This window comes from Hylobates moloch, unplaced genomic scaffold (assembly GCF_009828535.3).
Source record: "Hylobates moloch isolate HMO894 unplaced genomic scaffold, HMol_V3 SCAFFOLD_4, whole genome shotgun sequence".
NCBI lineage: Eukaryota > Metazoa > Chordata > Mammalia > Primates > Hylobatidae > Hylobates > Hylobates moloch.
Genome location: NW_026652279.1, coordinates 28,091,263 through 28,106,214, shown reverse-complemented (window position 1 = coordinate 28,106,214; position 14,952 = coordinate 28,091,263). Strand labels below are relative to the sequence as shown.

The 14,952-nt window shown below is 49.1% G+C and overlaps 1 protein-coding gene across 3 annotated transcripts in view; it reads right to left on the bottom strand.

The window, feature by feature from the left end:
- The window catches only part of SLC6A1 (solute carrier family 6 member 1), a 46,819-nt gene that overhangs the window by 24,437 nt on the left and 7,430 nt on the right, over positions 1-14,952 (bottom strand). The window contains exon 1 of one of the 3 annotated variants that reach the window (XM_032149723.2): positions 658-5,702. The exons of the other annotated variants lie outside the window; for them this stretch is intronic. The gene's annotated coding sequence lies outside the window, so the exon portion shown is untranslated. Of the gene's footprint in view, positions 1-657; positions 5,703-14,952 lie in introns of those variants that run through there. 3 annotated transcript variants of the gene reach the window in all.

Below are 14,952 nucleotides of genomic sequence, written 5' to 3'. Positions count from 1 at the left end.
AACCAGGCCATCTTCAGATAATCCAAACTTTCCTAACACCCCTCCTCCTTGTTCTCAGGGATGGCCTGCTCACTTTGAACTCCTTCACGGCACACAGGCTGGTCTTGGATGCCCATCTAGATCCTGGCCTGGGCATGGCAATGTTAGAGAGAGCTCTGGACTCAGTAGGGTGCCTACCTCCCCTTCTGGAGAATGGCAGGATAGTAGGAGGCGGCCGATTCTGTGGTCTACCAGGGAGTCTTGGGATACGCAGGAGAGAGCAGCCTCGGCCATTAACTCTGGTAACAATGATGCCCTTAACTGTCCCGTGATCTACCCTTGTGGGCTCCAGCTGCCATATTTGTTCAAAATGATCCAATCACCTTGGATCAGGACTGACCACCCGACCCAGGCTAGCCAATCAAATTCCTTCCCTGGAAATTTGGCATGGGACCCAGGAAGAAGGGCAGTTTTGCCAGTGACTTGGGGACTCTGGGGCAGCCATCCTCTGCCCATCTTGTACTCAGAGTGAGATTTGGTCTGCTGAGGAAGGAGAAAACTAGACATCAAAAGATAGAGAGTCTCAAAGCTCCTAGTTTGCAGTTCCAGGCTTTCTTCAGGCTGGTGCTTGGATTTTACAAAACATTCCCATAGTCATGAAATAGATGTTTTGCTTACATTGGCTTGGGGGTTCCTGCTGCAATCTTAAATCTCTGCACCATCCCTCTGGTTCACCAGGAAGTTCAGTCCATGAGTTCTTCTCCATGACTATATTGAGCACCTCCTCATGCCAAGCCCTGAACGATCAGAGATGGTGGCTGCTCTGAAGACCTCACCATAAAGAAGACATACATGTGATTTCCAATTTCTGGAATACGGGGATATGTATTCAGATTCAGCCAAATGCCTATAATTCCCTAGGAGGAGCCACATGACTATATTTGGAGTTTTCTTTTTAGAAGATGTGGCACATATGAAGATAAACAAAGTAAAGCCATGAATTGATACAACTCATACTTCTTTGAGGATTTAGAACGGAGAAGGCTCTTTGACTTACACAGCAGCAAAGCCACCCTGGTGCTGAGTCAGACAGACCTTGGCTCCCTCCAACACCTACTAATGCTGGGTGAGTTACTTCACCTCTCTGACCCTCATCTATAAAATGGGAAGATAATAATACCTCCTTCCGAGTGTTATGGTGATGATTAAATGAGATCCTGTGTGTAAAGCATGTACAACTATGCCTGGCACATAGGGCTTAGGAAATCTCAGCCATTGTTATCACTGCAATCGCCACCATCTGGGTATGGGTCCATTGTTCTTAATGTGGCATTCGCAACTTCCCAGAAGGCTACAACAACAACAATAATAGTACCGAATAACGTTTATTAAGGGCTTACTATTCAGGTCTTTCAGTGTCTTCAGCATTTTAAAAACTCCAATGGAAATCATCCTTTTAGTCCCCCTGGGGAATACCAGCTAACAGAAATGTCAAGTCTCTTGGCTCTGGGCTCTCTTTGTACCAAAGCAAAGAGGTCTAGCTCAGCACCTTGGGCCAGTCAGAAGCTGGGAGTGGTACATTTGTTTGTTTAGTTAATACAAAAGTAATTATTCTATAATAAAGTCTGGTAGAAAAAAAAATCTCAATCATCTGGTCCATGGGAGGAAATTGATAAAGAGCCTCCTCCTAGTGAACACGCCTGGGACCCAATGCTTAAATGGAGTGGTCCCAGGAAGCGCGCCTCACCCACACACCTGGGGAATAGTGCTTCGGCAATTTTAATTCCTGGCACTTCCCTCTCCTATGAAAAATAACATGCAGAAAGCACAGGTGTGTGTGAGTTCACGGCAGGGTAACTTGGCTGTCTTTCTAGAACATTTCTCTGAAGGAGAACCAACCTTTTTGCGTTGTTACTTTTCCCTTCCCAAGACACACCCCTGTTTTGTGGCTCTCTTGGATCATGTTGGAGGACAGCTCTGTGGGTCTGTAGTGGCAAGACCACGCGTTTCTTCCACCTCGCCCTGAGCGCCAGCCTGTGATCAGCCTCCTTTACCTGCTGGTGGAGCAGGCAGAAGAAACACCTCTCACCTTCTCACGATCTGGGCATTTTTCCAAAGCCTTCTTCCAGCGTCTTCCAGTTCTTCTTCATCAGGTGACAACATTCTGCAGACCTAGAATCCGGCTCCACATTCCTTCAGGTGCATACTATACCATGATTAACTTAATTCCACCAAAGCCACGTTCAAAGGGCACTATTAATGTGAGACCACCAGTGATGACAGGTCAGGTCCTCTGTACTCACTCACTAACACATTCATTCTGCAAGTATTTACTGAGCACATGCTATGTGCTGAAACGACAATGGAGCCATCTCTTCAAGCATTTTGTATTCTGAACTACACCCTGGTCACTAGAATCCGAATCAGTGAACTAACAGGTTCCAGCAGAAAGATTCATTTCTGTAAATACTTACTGAGGCCTCCTATGTGCATGGAGCTGGGGTGGACACTCAGGGTGTGAGAATTTAATAAGACAAGACCCTTGCCCTTGTCAAGGTCATGGCCTAGAAGGAGAAATAGTTCTGCCTATAGCTGATCATAATACCCTGTGATAAGTGCTGCAAGAGGTGTAAGAATAAGACATGGTAGGCCTAGAAGAAATGCATTAATACAGCCAGAGAAAGTATCCTAGGTGAGGGGTCATTTGAGCAAGGCTTTGAAGGTTGAATAGGTGTTCATCAGGTTTAAAAAGAGAGAAAAGGTGTTCCAAGTGGAGGGAAACACATGTACTAAAGTATACAGTGTGAAGCTAGGAAGGTCAGTATATGAAGGGTCTTGGACACTGGGTTAAGGAACTTGGGGACTAGCTGCAGGGATGGGGCAGGGCTGATAATGGGATCAGATTCGTAAACCAGAAGATGACTCGCTCATGGGGCCTCTGGGAAGGACGGAGTTAGTGAAAGACACTCCAGGCAGAAAGATGGTAAAACGTTCCCAGGATATCCCATCCTTCCTCAATGTATGCTCTGTGACCAAGTGTTAAAGCCATTGATAAAAATGGGGCCAAACCAAGCACAAAGAATTCCTCTGCCAATCTCTGAATGACAAGATGCTTTGTAAGGGAAAGAAAACATGTACAGTTTGGAAGCCTTACATCAGAAGTGGCAAAATGGGTCAAAACTGGCCCTTGGGCTTGTTTTATTTGGCCTGAGCAAAAAAAAAAAAAAAAAAAAAAAATTCAGTCTGAATTAGGAGCCAGAAATGGGACTCTCTGGGATACAGTATTTCAAACAGAGGGAGCAGCAAGTGCAAAGGCCCTGAGGCAGGAATGAGCCTGGCACTTTTGAAAGACACCAAGGTGGCCAAGGTGTTCGGAGTCCAGTGTGAGAGGAAATGGATTCAGGCAGAGGTGGTGGGCAGGGGTCAGGTCACACAGGTCTCAGAGGTCACAGCAAGGATTCAGGTTTCATTCTAAGTGGGATGGGAGGAAGTGGGGGTTGAAGTGGTGGGGGAGATTTGACTTATGGTTAGTTTAAGAGTCTCCCTCTGGCTGCCCAGAAAAGGCTGCTGCATAGGGGCAAGGGGGAAGCAGGGAGACATGATCAGAGGCTGCCAGTCCAGAGAGATGATGGCGGCTTGCATGGGGGTGGCTGGATGGGCAGAAGTGGGGGGAAGTGTCACCGACACCCAGGATCTATTCTGGAGGTGGGGCCCGTGGGCCATGGGCCTTGCTGGATGATTGGCTGGGAGCAGCCCAGGCCTGGACCAGATGGCAGGCAAGGGGGAGGGAAGTGTGTGGAAGCCGCCTTGGACAATCTCCCTCTGTCCCACTGCATCAGAGGGACAGGCGGCTGCGTGGGGTGGGGACCTAGGCAGAGACCCAGAGGCCAGGGCTGGAGTCTCAGGGCTGCCATTGTCCCAGGCCATGGCCCTGCCATGGAGTGAGTGGGGAGCCCTGAAAAGCCAGGGAAGCAAGGAGGGGGAGCAGTGGGTCGGGGAGTAGGGCCTGCTCTTCCCCTCCCCCCACCCCCACCCCACTCCCTCCATGAGGCTGTGCTCACGCCTGCTTTGCTTTGCTCTCATTCTGTAATTACAGAAATTACAGAGGCTCGCTTCAGACTGCAATCACTCTAGTTTGCCTTTATTTCTTTTTGAAACTCCGTGGTTCAAGAAAGAAATTAATATTGAGTTTGGCTTCATTCCAAGGGGAAACATAATACAGTTCATTCTCTGCCTTCGGGAAAAATGCTAGGCTCAATCCATTGGACAAGGCTTTATTGAGCATCTGTTGTGTACCCAGACTCATGCCAGCTCCTATCGAAGGAGAAGAGCTAGCATTTATTGAGCGCCTATTGTGTGCCAGGCATCTCGCGGCACTATATCATCCGGGAGTCATTCCATCTATGTAAGCCAGGGCTACTTCACCCATCTGACAGATAAGGAAACAGCCTTGCCAGCCTGGGGTCTCAAATTGCCCAGTGATTCAGGGCCTTGCTTCTCAAAGTGCGGTTCTTCAACAGACAGCATCGGCATCACCTGGGGGCCTGTCAGAAATGCAGAATCTTGGGCCCCACTCAAGACCAGTGGAATGAGAAGCTGATTTTTAACCAGGTCCCGTGATTTAGGCACATATGAAAGCTTCAGAAGCTGTTGTTAGGGATGACCCAGATTATTTCATGGGCCTTCGTTCAAATCTCTGTGTAATAGGGCTACATATCTGGCTTGCTTGAGTCCCAATTTTCTCATCTGTAAATGTGGATTTCACAGAATTGCTCTGAGAATTGCATGATAATGCATGGAAAGAGGCCAGCCAAGGGCCTGGCACACAGGAAGTGTCAATAAATAGCAGCTTAGGCTGCCACTCAAAGAGATGAATGGCCGCAAAAGTGCTCTGTAATTGAAAAATGTTATACAAATGTGAAGACCAATTAATAGTGGATGATCAGGTACAGAAGGTTAGAGGAAGGTTGGAATTGTGTGGGACAGCCGGTGCTGTGGGCAGCACTTGCCACGCGCTGTCCTGGAGGTCAGGGAAAGCTCCCTGGAGAAGGTGCCCTAATGGAAAGGGAGCTGCCAGAGAGGGTCTCCAAGGCCCAGCATTTTAACAAGACCTCAGAGGCCAGCCAGGCCTGTGGTGGGATGCAGGCTACAGGAGAAATGAGCTGGTTGGGACAGCTTGGGGTCTAAATGGGAGGCCTCCATTCTCGGATCCTCAGCCCCATGCACAGTGGTGCTTAGGGCCAAGACCCAGCTGGCTTCCTTCCTGGTCCAGACTTGCTCCATGTCAAACCGGTGCACCTGGTCTACCATGGCATTCTATAGATGAAGAAAAAAACCCAGCAAGGACTGGTGGCTGGCCCAAGGTCACACAGCATGAAAGTGGCCTGAACCTTATGGACTCCCAACTCCCAGCCAGCCGTATACTTTTACTTAAGAGATGAAGGAAAGCAGTTTCATGCCTTGGTATAAATCCCTCAGCTGCCTCAACATACCTAGAGGGAATTTGCAGAAGCAGGTGTCTTTGTCAGTAGTATTTATTGCATGCCTACTCTTCACAACATCCCACTGTGACTTTAAAGTAAGCTACTTATTTCCTCAAAGTTTTTGTTTTGGCTGGGCGCGGTGGCTCACACCTGTAATCCCAGCACTTTGGGAGGCTGAGGTGGGCAGATCACAAGGTCAGGAGATTGAGAACATCCTGGCTAACATGGTGAAACCCTGTCTCTACTAAAAAATACAAAAAAATTAGCTGGGCATGGTGGTGGGTGTCTGTAGTCTCAGCTACTCAGGAGGCTGAGGCAGGAGAATAGCGTGAATCCGGGAGGCAGAGCTTGCAGTGAGCTGAGATCGTGCCACTGCACTCCAGCCTGGGCGACAAAGCGAGACTCCGTGTCAAAAAAAAAAAAAAGTTTTTATTTCTTCGTCAATAAAAGAGGTGAATAGTAAGCACTTCCTACTCGTGATGACTGGATTTGAATTTTCTAGCACCGTGCCCAGTTCAGCAAGTGCTAAATACATTGACGCTAAAATGATCACCGGTTCCATTTTGCAGATGATGGCACTAAGGCCCAGAGAGGTCAAATGACCTGCCCAAGGTCACACAGGACTTGACCCAGGCCCTCTGAGTTATAGTCTGGTGCTATTTGCTTGTCCAGGAAGTGCCTCCCAGGCACTGGCCTGTGTGAAATTCCCTGAAGCCATTAGACTTATCGGGCCTCATGACCTGACCTGCCCAAGTATGACTGCTGGATGCCAGAGGGAGAGAAATGTGACTGTGTGGAGATGAGTTTGCCTAGCCTCACTGTCCTAGGACAGAGGAATAAATGGAAGCTCTAGCCCTTCCCCTCTGCTCTCAGCCTCTGAGAGCCTAGAAGTCAGGTTTTCTAGGACACCTCTGAAACCACAATGTGGAAGAAGGCCAGAGGGCACCCCCACCCCGACAACCCAGGCGAGAACAAATTCAACTTTGCAACTTCTGGAATATGACAGACCCATCCAACGGTGAAACAGATTCTAGGAGGATGGTTCTCCTTCTTCTGCAGCCGCCTACAGAAAAGAAAAATTCCCCAACTTTTCATTAGCAACGGGTGAAAGAAAAAGAAGAGCTCAGCACAGGGAGGAAGTGAGCTGGGCACACTTACTAATGTGCCGGGGCCACTCTAAATGCTTTTCGTCTGTTAAATTGCTTTTAGCCCCCATTTTATTGATGGGTAAACTGAGGCACAGAGAGGTTAAAGTGACGTGCCAAAGGTCTCCCAGTTAGGAGCTAGGGGCGCCAAGCCTTGACCCAGGCAGCTGGGCCCCTGTGTCCAAACTCTTAACCACTCTGCTGTCTCTAATGGGGTACCCGTGGAACACCCCAAGCCCTCCATTTGTGGTGTACAACTATGGCCCGTCCCCAGCAGCCACCTCCCTCCAGGACAAACCTCCACAAGGACAAGTTCTGCTGTTCTTTTTAAGAAACCCAAGAGAGGCTGCTAGCATGAAAGCCTCTGAGTTCTGGCTCCAAAATGGCTCCTATGGTTGTGCTGGACAAATCCTACAGGTATACAGGGAGCCCCTGGGAGGTCACGTGGGATTCTGGCTGCGCTGTGGGGCTGGGGGCTCTAATCAGAGTCCCCAGGAGGCAGCCAGCCTCTAGGGGCAGCACTCCCGTCTTGGAAACCCCAGCTCTCCTCCACCCGCAGACGTGGCTTGTGCCTTGCAGCTGCCGCGAGGAGCTGACCTGGGGAGGAAGGGCAGTTAGCTTGACGCCCTGAAGTCCACTAGACACAGGTCTGAAATCTCACTCTAAACTTACTAGCCGTGTGACTCTTATGCCAGTCCCTTCCCCTCTCTGTGCCTCGGCTTTCTTCTGTGTGCAAGCAGGAGAGTCAGACTCCAATTTCCAGCTCCACCTCACTCTGATCCAATCCTGCTTGTCTTGCTCACACGATCAGTGGTTTACTAACGTCTGTTCTGGCCCCTAATTATCTGTAGTGCCCGACTGAGAACTTCATTTTGTCAAGGCAATTTTCAATCTGATCTGCATCGACTGTGCACCTCCGGGGAGCCGGGCCTCATGCTGGGTGCTGAGGGACAAAGATGCAAGTTGGAGTCTGAGTCCTGCTGCCACTGAGCTCTCGGGACAGTTGGGAGATGGGCCATGGACAATCCACATCCACGGGGTAAGTTCTTCCACAGCACGCAGAGAAGGAGAGGTGGCACCCTGCCCTGGGGTCTGAGTTCAGGCAGGCAACTGGGAGGGGTAGCATTGCGGTTGGTGGAAAAGGGAGCAGAAGTGGGGATATTTTTAAAATAATCACAGCTAGAGGAGCAGGACCAGACTCCTTGCTCTTAACTGCAACCCTAACTGCTCCTGGTCCATTCCAGGCAGAGAGAACAAAGCCAAAATACAGAACATATTTGGAGACAGTGAGGAGGCTTGTTGGGGGCTAGAACCTGGGGTGATTTAGGGAAACGTGAACAGGAAGCCACCAGTAGTAGTGAAGAGCTCTGATGCAGGAAAAGAGGGCACATCTTACCCTGTAATGAGAATGATAATCACACCGAAGCCTGAGGAAGTGCTTAATATATTGACGGCATTTCTGTACTGCACACTGTACAGATGAGGAAGCCGAAGTCCAGACAGTAAAACAACTTCCCGGCTCCCAGACACTGCAGTTTGATTCCAAAGCCCATGTTCTTAACTATCCCTCTCTACTGTGGGCATGGGGTGGTCACCAGGGCTGCCACCTGAACCACGGAAGATGGGGAGATTTGATGTGATGGTGACTTGGCAAGACTGCCCAGCAGCTGTGTGGGGAGGAGGAGAGGAGAGGGAGCATGGGTGGAGGTTGCTGTAGCAGGGCTGGTGCAAGGATGAGGGACAGTGCCTGAGCCAGGACCACGGTGGGGGCGAGGAGGAAGGCCTGGTCGCCCTATGCAACGTGGCTTCTCCCCTGACTAATTACGGATTCTTCTATCTTAGCTTCCCAGCTGCACTGTCACCTATGCAAGAACGGGGCCCAGGTCTTCTACCTGCTCTGCTTCCCCGACAGCAGGCAGCTTGAACAGTGCTAGATATGCATGCGCTCTTCTGGGTTCTGCCCTCTATGGCAGAGGACATTGTTCTTACAAGGCCTCAGCACAGAAACGTTTGCTTCGGAGAAGGTGGCAGGTCTACAGAGCAATGGTGTGCTAGTACACTTTAACAATAGGCTCTCAGGAAACAAAACAGAAGACTCAATTTGCAGCATCTGCTGATTTCTGTGGTGTAAACACTCCCACCGTGGCCCATGCAAGGTACTAATATGAGGTCATAGGATTGGGTATGTGCCATCTGTGAGCAGGCTCTGGCACACCACTGAGCCTTAGGCCTGTTTCTTCTTGTGGGGCCAGTGAGGCATGCTCTTGGGCAGAAACTGGCCTTGCTGGTTTAATGCTGGAAACCCTCTTGATTGCTTCCTGTAAGGAAAGCCCTGGATGTCAACCCCTGGGCTGGCCCTGGAGCGCATGCTGGGGCTGGTGGGTGCCCGCAGAAACGTCTGCTGCAGGATGAGGAACATTGAACCCTGGGATCAGACACAGGAACTCAGAGGCATCCCCCTGGGTGGATTTGAAAGAGTGGAGAGGGATGGAGAGAGAGGACGGTGGGAAGGAAGGGGAAAGGAGAGAAAAGGGTATGGAAAGAAAGGAGGAGAGAAACAAACAAGGAGGAGGCTGGGGTAAAGGAGCAGAGTGATGAGGAGGAAAACAGGAGGAAGAAAGGAGGAGCACAGGAAGGGATCAGAAAGGGGAAAGGAAAAACAAGGGCAGAAGGAAGGGAGGACAGAAGGGAAAACAGATGTGCCATTCACTGCTTGTAAGCTGTGCAAGGCTCCACTGTGTCAGCTCACTGAACCCAAGGAGGGAGGGAAGGAGCCTACCTTTCAGCCAAGAGAAGCCTGAGGTTGGCGGAGGCCAAGGTCAAAAGTGGCTGAGGAGCCGGGAGTTTTGAACCCAGGCTGCAGGACTTCTTCCACTGACTTCCTTTCGTTGGTTCTGACTGTATTTGCTGGGGGCCAGCCCATTAGTCTCAACCTTCCACTCAGGGCAGCTGCCTCCCATTGCCAGCTTGAGTACCCAACCCTGTGCTGGGCATGAGGGCGAGCCCCTGTGGAACAGGTCCGGGTGCCCACCCTCTGCACCCTCACCACCTGTTCCAGGCTCCTTTCTTCCTCCTGCCTCTGAGGGGTGTGGGGCTTTCTGGAGGACTTCAGTTCCAGGGGATGCCTCTGTAAAAGCCCGATGCTCAACCGGCCAGAAACGATTGACTCAGACCAGGAAATAAGAGCGGCACGATGACCTTTTGCCATTCTTTTACATCGCTCTTTGCCTTTTAAAACACACTTGTAAGAAGCCCGTGGGGTTAAAATAGCTGTTCATTCCTGTTCAAGATGTGCTTGGAAGGCTCCGACGGGCATTAAGATAAAGGCCCTTTAAGAACTCAGATTTGGGGAAAAGAAAAAATAACACTGCAAGGGCTGGCTGAACTAAACGATGAACCAAATAAGTCACGTGCAGGAGCACAACCCAAACGGAGAGCTGGCTTAGCGTCGCAGAAGGCACATCCATGACAGTGGCTGCAGACAGCACCACGGCTCTTTATCAAGTGTCCACACCTGGGACTCCATTCCTCCCTCTCAACAGCTCTGCAGGCTCTATCAGCCACTTCTAGAGACAATCAGACTGAGCCCCAAAGAGAAACTGTCTGGATCAAGATCACACAAGGTCACAATAAGAAGCACCAGGGATCTCAATGTGGTGGTTTTGAGCTGAATGGGTCCCACAAATATGTTTGGTTGAGTGGTATCAGATTTGAATTTTAGAACTTGAACTTGCATGCTTTGGAGAAGGGAAGTGGTGATGTGTTTTCTAGTTTACTACAAATCTCACCATTACTGTCATCCTATCCCTGACCTCTTTACTCATTTCTGTGACCTGTCTGGCCCTCGATGGCCCCTGAATTTGCAATTCTTGTATACATGGTGCAATCTTAGTCACTCAGTAGAACTCTTTCTCTAAGCAGTGGAAGATGGATGAGGGTTAATATTGCCCCTTCCCTAGGGGATATGTGAAACTCTTGAGAGTGGTGAAGTTTGAAAAAGCATGTTTGGTGTTATAGTTTTATATTTGGGAAACAACAAATCCTATTGTTTTCTTAATAAAAGCTCAGTTGGATTTAAAAAACTGCAGAGAGACTCTGCTTTAGAATATGCTGCAAGAATGAGGGAGGTGTGTATTTTCAGAGTCAATTAAGGGTCAGATTCCAGGGTCTAAAATATTTTCCCACAATATAAAGGCTAATTTTATTTTTAAAAGACTTGAACGCTCACGTTCACCAGTGCATCTGTTCTTGACTCACTCACTTAGCTGTGGAAAGGAATTTGATGGTATATAGCCCCTTGTTTTTGTAAAGTGGAAACTCCTTTGTAGCAAGAACAGTCTACCCATTTAGTAAAATCAGGTTCTTTTTTTTTTTTTTTTTTTTCTGAGACAGGGTCTCACTCTGTCACCTAGGCTGGAGTGCAGTGGCATGATCTCGGCTCATTGTAACCTCTGCCTCTCAGGTTCAAGCAATCCTCCCACCTCAGTCCCCCACGTAGCTGGGACTACAGGCATGTGCCACCATGTCTGGCTAAAAATCAGATTTTTATTGAAAAAATTTTCTTTAAGTCCCACGGACAATGACCAATGCTCTCTTCTGCCTGCCCCTATCATGGCTCCTGACAAACAAACTTCTGATCACCCTATGATATCCCAAGCAGGAGCTCTTCATAAGTATGCTCATTGTTCGTGGGACTTAAAGAAAATTTGTCCTTCCCTAGGGGCAAGGACACCTAGTTTTTAGTTTCAGCTCCGGTTCAATGCTGTGTGACTGTAGGTTAGTCACCTACCCTCTCTGTCTAAAACAGAAGTGATAACACTTACTTCTAGGGCTGGTATGAGGATTAAAAGGGGAAATATGTAGTTAGTACAGCATCTAGGACATAGTAAATGCTTGATACCTGGCAGATATTATAATAAGCCACCTGATCAGGGCTTTCATTCATATTTTTAGTTAGTGATGGGAAAAAGTCCTGGGTGGAAGGCAGGCCAGTGCTATCTTTTTTTTTTTTTGAGGCAGAGTCTTGCTCTGTCACCCAGGCTGGAGTGCAGCGGCGCGATCTCGGCTCACTGCAAGCTCCACCTCCCAGGTTCACGCCATTCTCCTGCCTCAGCCTCCCAAGTAGCTGGGACTACAGGCGCCCGCCACCATGCCCGGCTAATTTTTTTGTATTTTTAGTAGAGACGGGGTTTCACCGTGTTAGCCAGGATGGTCTTGATCTCCTGACCTCGTGATCCGCCCGCCTCAGCCTCCCAAAATGCTAGGATTACAGGAGTGAGCCACTGCATCCGGCCCAGTGTTATCTTAACCTATAGGCAATCAATATAAAGGAATGGTGGGAGTCACTGGGAGATGCTGATCAAATCAAATTCTTAGGGCAAATTGTTTATTAAACACGATTCCCAAAGTGGACATGTGTATGTATCCTGCAATTTGGCACACCCGTTAAAATCCTGGTTAAATGTCAACTGTCTTTATTTGTTCACTGAATCAGTCTCCCTGACCCCTCTTCTGCCTGCATGGAATAGGGGTATCAGGATCCAAGGTCTTCAGCTCATTGCTTCATAGCTTGGCATCCAGCCCCAGAAACAGCAGGGAACAAATGACCCTCTCTCTCAGGGGACCCAGAAACAGGTTGCTATCTCTGGGGGTGGATTTGCTCAAACAGGTTTGCGGAAATAAACAAAATGGTTGCTTGCATCTAAATCATCAGGATCGCAGCTCTCACCAGTGCTTTTGAAACAGCCAAATGCCTGAGTCCAGCACCCTCTTTCCGCTTCCAAAATGGAATGGGGTTGTCTGCCAGCCTGCATCTTTGCCAGCATGCAAATGATGCACTTTGGGGTTTCACGGGGTATTAACCCCATGTTCTCCAGTCCCTGATTAGGGAGGTAAGTACACTGCACCAGCTGTGCTTCTAGAAGAGAAACTAGGTGTGTGGGTGAGAGTGTTTATTTTCCAAAAGTGTTTGCAGCATGGGGTCATTTAGGCAGCTGCATAGAGAAAACACAAATTCCCCCAGTGAGGTGTGCATCGAGGTTTTTAAGGACAGTACATTTGCAGTGAGGTACGCCATTCACACTCCTCTTCAAATGCAAAATATTTATGTATATTTATGTGTATTTTTGGTGATGGAGCTGTTCATTTGTTCTAGTGATATTTACTAGCCTGGAATGAAGAGCCCTGTTATGTATCATGCTTGTACTGTGTTAGCCAGTTTCACTCTTCCAACACCACAAATTACAAGCCGATACATAGTTGGGAGTGGACCCTTTTCCTATACTTTCCCCTTTGGTTCATAATAACAACTGCTGGTGATTGAGCTATGGCCAGGATTGGGGCTTGATGCTTTATCTGCCTCATGATATGCAGTGTCACCACAATCCTATGAGGTAGGTGCTGGTATTATCCCCATTTTGCAGATGAGGACACTGAGGCTCAGAGAGAAAGTGACTCATCCAGGATTACACAGTTTAGGAAGTCTCAGGGAGAGATGTGACTTTGGCTCCAAAGCTGATGCTTTTAGCTACCCTGACATTCTGTTTTCTCTTCCTCTTGGGCTGGAATTGTCATTCCTGGACCATCAGGACCTCCACAACCACTTAAGACTTTAGAGAGGTCTCCATCAACCATCCCCTGGCCCTCCAGATGAGCCTCCTTCCAGGCCCTCCCTATAGCCTAGGCCCCCGTGTCGGTTGGAGGTATAATCCCAGCTCTGGCTCTTTCCTGGTTGTGTGACCTGGGGTAAGTCACTTCACCTCTCCTCACCTGACTCTGCACCTCCACGAAGTGCAGGGAAGTATCCCATTCTGACAAGGCTGTAGAAAGGATGGAAGTAGAGGAGGCAATCTGCCCCACCCCTACCAGTCCCGCACCTCCTTCTTGGGGAAGCTCGAGTTCTAGACACGGTCCCCTCCACTCTCCTCTTGTACTCACTCTCACTCTAGCAGCTCCTGAATCAGCATTCAACACACATCACTCTGCCTTGTGCAACGCCATTATCTCCCGAGGACACAGGCTCCGTTGTCACGGCAACCAGAGTCCTTCCACCAACTCTATTTAATAATTTCTTAACAGAGGAGCTGGGCTGGCTTGGTGGAAGGGAAAGAGCACTGGGTTAGGGGTTAGAAGCTCTGGGTCCTAGCCTCTGTAAGACCTAGGACTCTTCCTCTCTAGGCCTCAGTTTACCCATCTATAACACAGGTGTGTCTGAAATGGGTGGGTTTTGTGATGTTCTCTAGCCTAGAAAGACCTGAGAAATAGCTTTCCAGGTCCAAGAAGCTGGGAACAAGTGACCTGAGCTGCTGGAGATGAGTTGGGGGTTGGAGTGAGATTTGAGTGAGACCCAGAGGAAGAACCAGATGCTGCCTTTGATGACTACACTCTCTCTCTCTGCTGAATTGCCTCCAGAATGTCATTGTTCAAACATTTATGAGGTGTCTGTGATCCTCCAGATTCAGGGCCAGGATTGGTTAGGAGACAGTTGTTTTGCCTGCAGCCATCATAGCCCTTATCCTCCCCATTTTGCAGATGTGCAAACTGAGGCTCAGAGAGGGCAAAGGAGTTGCCTGTGGTGCCTCAGCAAGTGGAAAACTCAGCTCTTCATTCACGTCATGGCTCGTTTCAGAATCTGGGTCTAAGCCATCCAGGAAGGTCACGTTGCTTGTACCTGGAGAAGACAGCCTGACCCTGGCCCAGTCCCTCTGCCCACCGATCTTGCTCTGGCCACAATCTGTGTGGCCTCTGGCTCTCATTCAAGGAACCAGCAGATAATCAAAGTAATACAGAGGTACCCACTCTGTGTTCTTGACTATGGGACCAGAGACTCCAAACAACACAGCATTCCTGCTCTTAAGGAATCTACGGTTTTCACTGCAAGTGGATCTTCAAAGGGCAGTAACAGCATCCAGTTTCTTTCTACAATCCAAAATAGGACCTGGCACACAGTAGGTGCTCAGAGTTTTATTCGGTCCAATTGTTTGTCCACATCTGCCCCTGAGGATAACTTGTCTAGGCCCCCCAGGGGCCTTTAAGAAAATCTCCCAAAGCAGCCACTGATCCATGTCTCCAAGGAGCTGCTTCAGACCCTGAGCTGAAGAGGGGTCTATAACCAATGAGGGGACCCTTACTTTGTGACTCCTGTCTAGCTCCAAGTTTGGGGAGGGGGCTGCTCTGCCCTGGCCCGGGCTGATGGCACCACTTTTAAGTACTGACTTTGCCAGATCAGTGGCGCTATTTAACTCCTCCAGGGCTGGCGTTTTCATTTAATACCCGTGGAATAATTAACAGTGCTGCATCTGCTGTGTCATTAGTGGCATTCACTGCCATTTGGAGAAAGGGCTCTT